General features: G+C 44.1%; 1 pseudogene; it reads left to right on the top strand.

Moving 5' to 3' along the window:
* The first annotated feature begins 4774 nt into the window (after positions 1-4774).
* LOC142817603 (uncharacterized) lies at positions 4775-6641 on the top strand (annotated as a pseudogene).
* Positions 6642-6955: the final 314 nt, after the last annotated feature.

Raw genomic sequence — 6955 nt, 5'->3', positions numbered from 1 at the left:
TTGGAAATGCAGTACATGCGCATCCTCATCTGCTACTTTTCTGCTCATGCTCTCGGGGCTTACTTGCGAGGCACGGTCCTTCGCACTTTTCATTTTCACACTGTAAATCAACTGATACCAACTCTGCCTTCCATTATTTAATAAACCAATATTTCATGGTCAAAAGGACGAGCTTAGAATGTTTGCTACATAAGACCTGAACAGCATTTTCAGTCATCGATACTTGCCAGTTGCAGCGAGCATTATGTGAAAAATATGATGTGCTTTACGGTGACAACTTGCAAAACACTGCAGCAATGACTAAAATCATGCATTTTTTGTGCTAACTGGAAATCCCTGAAGCAGGAGGCACTGGACTAGATAAATTGCACAGCCAAAATACGGATGCGCTTTCCAATACTGTCATGCGTAAAGGCGGAGAAATAGTAGACAAAACTGGGCGCAACCCAATTGTATGCGCATGCGTCACATTCACAAGCCTTGCTGCCAGTTAGCACCACATGGGTCACCATCCATGAGCTCGCTTGTTTCCTGTAACAGTGGACCATACGGTACAACCTTTTGAAAACGAGGATAGAGTGTATATAATGCAGCATCTGATGAAGCCATGATGATGTGTTGCTGATGAAATCCGGAACTCCAGTTAGTACCCTTATTGTTAACCAGCCGACCAACTAGCAAAAAGATTTGCGACTGAAATGATGGCACCTACACCTGCCCTTAAAGGGACACTGAACAAAATTTTTGCCGCTGAGATTTTCAACCAGATTGAAAGATTGGGCCATGAAATGTATAGACAATATTATTTCAAGCAGAAACTACGGGAAAATATTCAATTTAATGAGCCCTTCACAAAATGCCACGTCTAGCCCTTAGACACGGCGTTTTCTCAAAGGTCGTGACATTTATTTCTCCAGGTTTTTTTGTTGTTGTTGTTGTCGTTATTCAAGACAAATCTACGGTGCATTGTTCACAGAAAACAAAATTGCCTCGGTGAGATTTCTTTGCGAGCAGCTAACTAATTTTAAGGCAGGCGCGTTGATTCGTGAACTGAAAAATGCGAGTGATCGATCTTGGCTGCTAGTGGCTGGGCGACAAAGGCCTTACCTTACGTCCTTGTATAGCTAAGTCACGCAAATGGAGCAGAAAATGTACATTATCATTTATTTCACCTCAATGTCACACGTATGTGACTTATCACCGGCGACAGGTGATCAGGATGAAGTCAACAAGTTGCAAACCTGAACAAGAATTCACTCGTATACTGAAGTGCACGGTGAAGTCGAACACGTTGTCCGTCAATGTTGTCGCTGATGCCCGAAGGAGAAGAAGAGGACAAGCGACGGGGTCGTCTCTTTTTATACTGTCGGCGGAAGTGCCAGAACGGCCAACACAAAAGGCCTCGGGTTGACATTCCTCCATCTGGGCATCAGTCGCTCCACCCGGGCATGCAGCTGCTACTGGTGCTACTACTATCCTCTTCCCGACATTGCAGTGTTGCTGCGATACTCACGAACCTTTTTAAGTTAATGCACGCAACCATGCGTTATCGTGCGCCATACTAAACTTAATAACAGTGCGCCGGTACAAGAGATCACGAAGCGCGGTCCACGCCATTACAAAAGCAATTAGAGAAATGAAACAAAGAAAACAAAAATTTATCAAAGAATCTGTTTCACTCTTATCCACAATCCAGTCTTCTGCAGCGGCTTTTGGCTCAGTATGAACGGCCAAGCCAGCGCCAAGCCAAGCTTGCATCCTTGATCAGCTGTTTGTTTCCATCGAGCATTCAAAGCCTAGTGAACTGGCAATTTGTCGAGATGATATTGCTAAAGGGCTTGAAATTGAATATTTCTCTACTTACTACTGTTGTAATTTTCCTCTCTGTTTCCTGATCACAGTGATGAGATTGAGGAGGTTACAATTTCGAAAACAGCAAGTGCAGCTCAAGCATTGCTAGTATCGCTGTTTCGCTAATAAAATGTTACAAAGATTTTTCCCCGCGGCCTGCATGCCATGTTCGAGCACCCATTAGAAATTTACGGTGTCCGCGTTTGAGAGAGTTGAATAAAATTGCAATATCTCTAAAGCGAGGCTCTGAAGCAACGTCGCATTTTATCAGACCTACACCTCTCACACCTAGACGAGTAAAACTCGTGGATATTATCTTGAAAAGCTGTGTATAATAATTAAAACACATTATTTAGCCCACGATGAATTGTGCTCTCGTGTGGCTTCTCCATTTGGTACTGTCATGCTAACTTACAAAGGCAAATTTCCATATTTAGTCTCTTCAGATGTTGTAAATGCTTGACACGTTAAGTGTTTGCCATACTGATAATTCTCCTCGTAGCCTTGGTCCGCCTCTTTAAGCAGCACCGCATTTTATTGCTCGCAATTGTGTTTTATACTGTAAGCGAGCTGTGTGATTTCATCAATATTCACGAGTTTTCCCTGACTATACAAACACGTGCGTCTTATTTGGTGCGGTGCACGTTTGTATGTAGCAAAAAATGTCATTTCGTCAGCGTGTGTCTGCATACACTCGCATGCCCTGCAGTACGTGTACATAATTAATGCAGTAAGGACTGCAATGCATAGCCTTGCATGGGACATATATTCCATGCACCCTCAGAGAAATGTTGTTTGTTATGAGCCTACTGTTTATCATTACATTTTTTTTTCGTTAAAGTTTCACCTCCATATAAAGCAGCTGTATACCGGCATAAACTTCCGCAGCTTCATCGTTGTTCCATTTTAAATCAAAACACCAAGCCTACCCTAATCAAGGATCTGTTTGCTATCATTACTGTTATGTGTTCTACAATGTACACAAGGGCAGTAGTATACAAAAAATAGGGAGGGGATTGAATGCCCTGCCTCCATGGCTGCGCCGTTTCACAAGACCAGGCGCTGCGCTGTGAAGGTTCCTACCGGGCTGCAGAAATTAGGCGCCTCGTTCTTGTGCTAACTACTACCACCACCACGACGTGCACCAAAACATATAACAAGATCGCATTTTTTTTCTAAGTACACATGAACTGAACCAAGCTGTACAGACGTGTATATGAAATCGACTGCGAACTTGGTTGAAGGGAATCATCTTGTTCCTGAATACCAAGAATATCGATCGTAGTTTGTCCTCGAAGTGTTCCCATGCATGCTGCTCTGCCAACAAGATATTATATTCTTCATTTGTGCGTTTATGGGTCACATACAGCGCAAGAACATGGACTGCACGTGCAAACGCAGACACAGGAAAGATAAGAAACACATCTTTCTTGTGTCCGTATTTACACATCCAGTCTTTTATAATAAATACCTGCCAACTAACTCGCTTCTTTGTTATTGTAACCAGAGAGGCTGCATTTAGGTGTTAGTCGGTTAGCTGAGGTGGGGTACGTCAGATATTGCTCCTTAATTGTTAATCACGACTCTCAGCTGCGCATAATTCTTTCTAGCGCATGCCATGCTTGCGAATTTCAACCCCTGGTTCTTTGTGAACGTGAATCCTCATGTTGTTTTGGGCTCTCCACATTTCTCGCGAAGAGTGTTGAAAATTTGGACTGACTTCCCGTTATGAAATCTTCACGTCCTGACCACACAAACTTTCTAGAAATAATATAAAAACTGAATTACACCACCACAGAGCAAACTACCATATAGGTTTATTATTCAGCCCACCTCATCTGAAAGTTCACCTACAAACCAGCATTTGATAACATATTTCCAAGTATAACTAAACATTTACCGCATAAATCTAAATATTTATCTATAGTTGATAATCAAGTGATCGTTTCGAAAAAAGTTTGTTAGATCCCTAGACTAATTGTGAACCTCTTCTCACATTTTATTATTCACAACTGAACCATTTATGGAACAACAATTACACTCCTCACGACGGACAGACATAAATTACATGGGTTGAAGCAGAGACGGCGAATTGAACCATCAAACCTAATATTTGCAAGTCTGGGCTGGCTCAGATTAATCACTGAAATCTGTCAAATGTAGATACAACCACAACCACTGGACTAAAAAAAAAACAGCGGCCGTGGTGCCAAACACGCAGAAAAAAATCACAAGACATAATGATAGATAACGACATGACCTAACGATAGACTATGTAATGGAGCGTGGCTTGCTAAAAAAATAATTCACTTGCCAAAGCAAAAGTTTTCATAATGAATATTTAAGCCATATTCGCGGTGCCGTGTTACGGAAACAAGATGTTGAAGTTATCTCACTTTATCTTCATTTCAATAAAAACGGCTCAGCACCAATTTTGTTTACACCAGTATTGAGCTGTTTTAAACATGTTTAGTTACTAATGAATGATTTCTGCCTTCTAGCCTGACCTAGCCGCACCCAACGTGCCAGGTTCCAGTAACGTTGGCCATGCCGGTGTTGCCTATTTAGAGTAGCCCAAAAAAGCCTTTCTGCCATGCTCTCTGTCCTCTGGCTTGTTCCTCCAAGCCTGGTCAGGTAGATTTTCTGGTTCCACCGTTGAATTGTTTGCTCGGGTTGTGGCTTGCAAACGTTGCGGTGTTAGGCTTCCGTATCAACTAGTTCCATCATCATGTCCTCCAAATGGAGGACATGTCGCAGTGTGAGGAGGGACTACGACAAGGCGCTGAGCGAACTCAGAATCACGCGGTATGTCGTGGGACGTCGTTGCGATTTCCTGCACATCGACGGAGTGCGTGCTGATCGCGTGGCACCATTTAATCCTTCGTAGCCGGTGAGCCGCAGAAAGCTGGCAAATAAAACTTCCATGGACAACGCAGGTGAGCCTGCGCCCAAGCGGTCCAACGCAGTTTCAGAGAGCGAAGACGACTGCATTTGCGAAGAAGATGCTGATCTTGTCCAGTGCGACGAAGAGTCTGAAGGGGTGCCACTATGTATGCAAAGTGGCCCTGAGTGTGGCTCAAGTGACGAAGATGACGCTTGGCTGCAAATCGAGTGATGACGGCGTCACTTCAACAGCCGCACAGGGTCGGGCGAGGGTGCAGCATTAACTAGCAGCGCAAGGCTTTCCGTTGAATCGGCGGAAGTGCCTGCAAGCGAAGAGTTTGCTCTCATTGCAGGCAAGCATACCTGCATTAACGATGCCCTTGACTTCTGTCAACGTAGAGGCGTCGCTGACCTTCCCAAAGATACAAGAATCATTTTGAAAACCGAGCGTAAAGCTCAGGTGGAGCAGAATGGTTCGTTTGTTCACTTTGGTCTTGAAGAAGGCATCCGTCAAGTGTTGCGTAAGGTGCAAGCACTTCTCTGTGAACTGAAACTGCAAGGCAACATTGATGGAGTACCACTGTACAAAAGCAGCCAGCTTGCTTTCTGGCCCATTTTGTGCCACATAACTAATGTGCAGGCATCGCCGCCGTTTGTTGTCAGTGTGTACTGCGGTGCAGGGAAGCCACCGTGTCTAGAGGATTATTTGCGGCCATTTGTGCAAGAAGTTGCCAAGCTAACCTCTGAGGGGTTGAGCATAGGAGACATTCACGTACATGTGCAAATTGAAGCCATGGTGTGTTACACCCCTGCAAGAAGCTACATCGTGTATTATTGGCCACACTGGGTATTCTTCATGTGAGCGGTGCATCCAGAAAGGAAAGCATGTCGAAAACAGGGTCACATTTCCCAGACTCCATGCACCAGCACGGACTGATGCATCGTTTTGTTCTCAAGAGAGCAAACCCCATCATACTGCTGCTTCACCTTTTCTGTCACTTGATGTTGACATGGTTGCATTCTTTCCAACAGAATACATGCACCTTGTCTGCTTAGGAGTCATGCGTCGGCTTCTCAGAAACTGGATATGCCAAGGCCACAGCAATAGAGTGAGCCGAGCTCATTGTTGCCAACTAAATGAGAGCTTGTGAGAGGCATCCAAGGCCTTTCCAATTCATTTCCAGCGAAAGCCAAGGGGCACAGAAGAACTTGATCGATGGAAGGCAACAGAGTTCCGCACATTTCTCCTATATGTGGGGCCTGTTGCCTTGAAGCCTGTTCTGTCTGTGTCTCAATACAAGCATTTTTTTATGTTTCATGTGGCCATCAGAATTTTAGCGTCACCAAAGCACTACCTTGAGTACAATGACTTTGCAAAAGAAGTGCTCAGGTATTTTGTGCAACAATTTGGTGAGCTATATAGGAAAAAGCAGCTGGTGGACAATGTACACACAGTTGTTCACCTTGCCGACCAGTGAAGGGAGCATGGCCCGTTAGATCAGTTTAGTGCATTTCCTTTTGAAAGCTACCTCAGACAAATGAAGAAGTTGCTGCAATCTTCTAACAAGGCACTTTTGCAGTTAAACAGGAGGATCTCTGAACTGAGATACGCATTTCATAATGATGCTAAATAGACGCAGCAACAAGTGCAACCTGGAGACTGCTTCCTGTTGAAGGATGGCCCTGCTCTTGAAGAGATTATGGGAGGCCAGTTCAAGGAAGGAATTCTTTCTTATGCCAGAGATTTTTTCAAGGTTCCTCTCAAGTCTTCCCAGCTTGACATATGGCGCTGTGACACCTTTAGTGATAAAACTAAGGTGTGGCCCCTTCAAGAGCTCCAGAACGCAGTTCAGTGTCTGAGGCTGTGCTACAAACGAGGACACGTTCTGCCACATTTGCACACTTGAAAGGAGGAACGTAGAATACACAGTCGAACCTCAATATATCGAACGGCGCGGCGATCGCGAAATAGTTCGATATATCCAGAATTCAATATAAAAAACACGAAAAAATGCGTCAGCAGCTTGCTGAAAACGACCAACAAACCGTTCAAGCGTGGTGCAGTAAATACTCACTTGAAAATTGAAACATAGTATTTATTATGTTGGTTTAAAATATTGAAAAAAAGTAGCCTGCTTTTTGTTAGCCATGGCGTGTTTGACGACTGCGTCCTCAATATAGTCCAGGCGATCCGTAAGCCTTCAATCCGGTGCCTTCAATC

This window comes from Rhipicephalus microplus, chromosome 5, assembly GCF_043290135.1.
Source record: "Rhipicephalus microplus isolate Deutch F79 chromosome 5, USDA_Rmic, whole genome shotgun sequence".
NCBI classification, from domain to species: Eukaryota; Metazoa; Arthropoda; class Arachnida; order Ixodida; family Ixodidae; genus Rhipicephalus; species Rhipicephalus microplus.
Note: the sequence above shows the minus strand (reverse complement) of the source record. Positions and strands in the feature narration are given on the sequence as shown.